At 43.1% G+C, this 5,069-nt stretch overlaps 1 long non-coding RNA gene across 2 annotated transcripts; it reads right to left on the bottom strand.

Annotated features, from left to right (window-relative positions):
* Positions 1 to 497: 497 nt before the first annotated feature.
* Positions 498 to 4,498, bottom strand: LOC122211229. Of its 2 annotated transcripts, XR_006198572.1 has the most exons (4): positions 4,298 to 4,498; positions 2,296 to 2,398; positions 1,360 to 1,464; positions 498 to 576 (listed from the first exon to the last, which is right to left on the bottom strand). It is a non-coding gene; the product is annotated as an uncharacterized LOC122211229 (long non-coding RNA). The 2 variants fall into 2 exon arrangements; XR_006198571.1 differs by lacking the exon at positions 498 to 576 and having other exon boundaries at positions 1,351 to 1,464.
* Positions 4,499 to 5,069: the final 571 nt, after the last annotated feature.

Below are 5,069 nucleotides of genomic sequence, written 5' to 3'. Positions count from 1 at the left end.
GATACAATATCCCTTTTCACAAACTGTCTGCTTGTCAATTCCAAGTCACCCCCCTGCTTTAAATCAACCAACCACAGAGCTGTTATGAACAGCAACTGATTTTCCATGCAGTGCTGCAAAACAAAATCACACCGTATCCTATTTTTAATGGCCACAGTTTTTCAACTGCATAACAAGAGTTAGCTGGCACTGCTGAGCTGAACAGTATCCAAAAAATGGGTTCAAGTAGAAATAGCATGGAACCCTTGAAGTGAACAAGTACAGACCCAATTACAAGTGCATTGTGATGCTCAGTACCAATTACATCCAAATAACAGTGGAGCAAATTTCCCCTTAGTAGTTATACTGTAGACATCAACTTCTTTTATTTTTGTTCCTCCGGGATATAGCTTGATACTTAAAAAGTGTGGGGGGGGGGGGTCGGGAGGCTGAATCATAAATATTGTTTTATTAGCATACAGTTTATTTATGCACAAAGGCTTTTCTATGGTGTCAGCTTCTAGGGACATGGTACCTCGGTCATCACAGAGAGATGTTCTTCTTTCCATAGAGTTCATGGTTTGTCAGCAATTTCACCTGGGAAAATCAGGTTTTCTTCCTTGTGTATTGCGCATTAGAAACCATCTTTCGTCAAACAATATCCTTTTTAATTATTTGAGCCTTAGGGATAGAAACAGGCAATACCAGGGATTTGTTTTTCTTTTTAAAGGAAACCTAGCCCCTTCTCCAAAGAGGCGGGTAAAATTAGGCATTCCATGAATTGAGGGAGCTGCCACTTGGGCCCCTGGGGGCTGACATGTGACAGGTTCCTTAATAGCTAGAAGCAGAAAGAAAGAGAAATGGGAAAACAAATGAGCTGAGTGGAAGTTGAAGAGATGGAAAAGAAGGTACATACAACAAATTGATCCTTAAAGCCCGGAGCCAAGATAAGGGAAAAGGAGAGGCAAGGGAGGCCACATTAAACAAAGCAAACAAGAAAATGTAGCTATAAAATATGTGTTGTGCTTTGTTGACTATCAGAGAGTCACAAAAACAAGGGCTCTTCAATGTTAGCCTTTTCTAACCTTGGACCACATACTATCCCAGCAGTCACCCTTGTTCTGCTGGAACATTCTGCCACAGACAGGCAGCTTTCATTTGTTCCTTGGGTATTAACTTCACTTTCAACTTCTTCCAGGCCAGTATGGGCACTATAGTAGTAACAGAATGCCACATCTTTTCAAGGCTGGCCACTGAGGCTTGAGGAAACTAGCAAGAGAAATTAATGATGTCTCTAGGGCTTTATCAACATGCTTCAGAGGATGGGAGTACAATGTGACCAAATAGATCTTTCTTTATTTGCCCCTTGATTCTACCCACTTTCTCTTTATCTGGAACCATGAGCTAGAGCACGTGGTCCAATATTTCCCGCCAGCTTGGTATTCTTTGCTGTTTCCTCTTTTCCAGTCCAGCGTGAGCTTCATCCTGAAACAAAATCAAGCAAACTATATTTTTTGTGGTGTCCAGTAATATTTAAGTTCTTTAAAAGTTTTCAGTTGGAATAAAAGATCAGCAAGAGACATGCCACGAATTACAAGTAAGTGTTAGGAAACTACCCAGCCATCTGACCCTCTCATTTTAGAGATGAGGAAACTGAGAACTCAGAGGAAGGTGATTCTAGAATACATTTATCGTCAGCAGGCAGAGAGTCAATAGCCACGACACCTGGCACTGATTCCGAGACTCGTGGTAGCAGTGGGAATGCTATTTATTGTACATAGTGACTCACAAATCTAGGTTATGTGAACTATAAAAAGCCTGACTCAGAGCTCCAGAGAGTAAGGAGCTAATACTACTGAAATATAGGACACAGATTGCAGTATTAGGATGCTTGTAGGATTATTTTTCAAGGCAGCATTATCCAAAGCAGCACTGAATATAGTTATACACCCACTAATGAATATGTGTCAAATTTCATAACATAAACCAAGATAACATTTAATGACAATCAGCATATATACTTCACGGGCATTTTTGGCGAGAGGGAGGGGGCTGAGACAGGGGTGGCGGGGAGCCAGGTTCAGGGAAAGGAGGCTGGGCCATCAGAGGGAGCGGGCCTGGAGGAGGCCAGTGAAGGCAGGAGCACCTGAGGTCCCACGCCCACTGGCAACCTAGGACGAGGATCAGGTCTTTGTCAACCTCTGCCTACTGTCTCCTTTTACCCCAAGGGAATTGGAAGACTACCCGAGGAAAAAGGGTATCAACCTTTCCACTGCCCAACGCAGACATCACCCAAAAATGTTAAGTCAAGTTTACCTTCAGGATCTTTGAATGATTTCAGTCCTTCCTGCCTTGGCTCAGATTTCCCCAACCTCTGGCAATAGCTGACATTCTTTTAGCCACTGAGAACTAACATGACCTAAAATGCAAATGCTTGGCTGAGGTAATGGTTAATCAGTGAAGTAAAAAAATAGACCGATCCATCCAATGGAAAAGACTGATGTGTGATCTTTTCCTGTTTTGACTGAGGAGAGAATCTGCAAACAGAAGGAGGATACTGGCAACCTCAGGCGAAGGAAAGAAGAAATAAGTTTTAAAGAAGAGGGAGCTGAAGACACAGAAAGAAAACTTCAGCGACATCGCAACACACAGCGGGGGCGTGGAAAGAGGCTTAGCATCAAGTGTATTTTAATCTGCAGCTAAGAAAATGGAGTTTTATCCTCAAATGATTTAGGAAGATTTTTGCGGGGGTGTTTGGTAGATGTTATTGGGAGTTTTATTGTTTGTTGCTTCTGTTGTTTTTAACATCGCTTGCTTCCTATAAAGAAATTTTCCCCCCAGGGAATCTTATCCCTGTAACTATATTGACTTAATTCTGAACCACCAGTGCAATTAAAAGACGGTTCTAATTAATAGGCAATAGAATGGTTGTATGTAAAAGATTTAAGCAGTTTATGCTTGGTGCACTAAACGAATCCGAACAAAGTCACAAAAGGCATCAGAGCCCCATTAGAATTTATCAACTGAGATGCTTGGAATATTTTTCACACTGGATAGTCACTGAGCCACCCAGTGACTCTCTGCAATCGGGATTGTACTAAGAGGGAAAAAAAGAAAAAAAGGTCACCGTATTTTTCTGTACCCGTGGCAGTAAAATGGCTTCTCATTTCAGCCGAGACGTGGGAACCACCAGAGCCAAGCACCCTTACTGCGGGAAAACTACCTCTGACCCCCCATAGAGAAACCTGACAGAATCACTGTGTCCAATTTTCTCACAGGCAGCTGGGCTGAGTGGGTCAGACTTTGGCCTTTGGGGTCAGTCTCCCTGGCCTCCAGCCTGGTTCTGACCGCGTCTGAAACGTGGAAACGTGGGTGGGTAACTACTCTCCCTGCTTCAATGTCCTCATATGTAAAGCGAGCCCTCCTTCTAAGGCTGTGGTGAAGATTGCTTGAGTTAATTCAGATAAAGCACTCAGAATGTTGCCTTGAAGTCCAGGGAGCACCAGATGAATTTTGTATATGGCTATTATCTAGGTCCCTCGTTGCAAATCCGTGATGGTCGGGGTGCCTGGGTGGCTCGGTCGGTTAAGCGACTCTTGATTTCTGCTCAGGTCATGATCTCATGGTTCATGGGCTCAAGCCTCGTGTTGAGCTCTGTGCTGACAGCATGGAGTCTGCTGGGGATTTGATCTCTCTCTCTCTTCCTGCCCTCTCCCTCTCTCCCTGCCCCTCCCTTGCTCAAGCTCTCTCTCTCAAAAATAAATAAACATTTAAAAATAATAATAATAATCTCTCAGGGTTCCTGGGTGGCTCAGTCAGTTAGGTGTCTGACTTTGGCTCAGGTCATGGTCTCTTGGTTCATGGGTTCGAGCCCCACATCTGTCTCTGTGCTGACAGCTCAGAGACTGGAACCTTCTCCGGATTCTGTGTATCCCTCTCTCTCTGCCCCTCGGCTTGCTAAGACTCTGTCTCTGTCTTTCCCTCAAAACTAAATATACATAAAGAGAAGAAAAAAAAAAAAACCACGAATCCGTGATGGTATTGTAGAGAAACCACAAAACCAAGTATATCCCATATTTCTTATGATTATTTTGTCCAGTGGATCTCATAATGCATGGTCAGGGGTTGAAGGGAAGAAGTCTGGAACTCTTGTCTCCCAAATAAATACTGTTCTGCAATGTAATGTTGTACAAACCATCATGATTCCACATTCTCTTTTGTTAATGCCAAGATTTCTGAGCACTGGAAACCAAAGGATGACCTCTGGTTATTCACAGAGGCTAAACACTGTAAATACTGTGCTGTTGTTGTCACTTACTTTTTTTGAAAATTATGTTCTCGATATTCTTACTCCCCCATACGAGAAAAAGTATTACCTAGGAATGAAACCATTTAACTCCCTACCTATCATAGAACATCTTGAAAAAGTAGCAGATTGGGAGTTCTGGGCCTTGCTTGAGACTAAGAGTAAGAAGTTAAGGAGTAAGGAGTTAAGATGGGTGGTCACTTTGCTAGTCTTGTTGACTGCCTGGCTTCTGAAGTCTCTGCTTATGTTTAGAGAATCCTCCATTATTTAGCACAATGTGGAATTCTCCAAGCCGCAGAATGCATGGCATACTGGCCACACCCACAGCTTGAATGGGAGGGATCGGGTAGCTGCCATGCAGTATCCAGGCAGCGGTGGCTGTTTCTGGGGGGCAGCTCCACGTTCCCAGTTCTGTGCTATCAGAAGTAAAGCTCAGCGTCCAGTGCCCAGTGGCAGTGGTCTCTCCACCAATCTCCACCTTGAAATATGACTTTGACCTCCATTCCCGACTGTATAAATTCTAAGCGTAGTTCTCTGACTGCCGAAGATTTTGTAAGTTGCCTTATATCTTTTTAATAAATTTCTTTTTGCCATACATCAGGCACAGTGACTAAGAACACTGACTGACTGATACAGTGGTCACATTGGGGTTTTGATGAACCAGACATTTTCATACGTCTTAAAAAGTACGATTGAAGTAAAATAACCTAAACAAAGTTCTCTGGACTCTTCCTGATCAGGGCACATCTGGAAATTGCATTAATTTCTGAGTACCAGGTAGTAG

This window comes from Panthera leo, chromosome F2, assembly GCF_018350215.1.
Source record: "Panthera leo isolate Ple1 chromosome F2, P.leo_Ple1_pat1.1, whole genome shotgun sequence".
Lineage (NCBI taxonomy): Eukaryota > Metazoa > Chordata > Mammalia > Carnivora > Felidae > Panthera > Panthera leo.
This window is presented reverse-complemented; position numbering and strand designations above follow the sequence as displayed.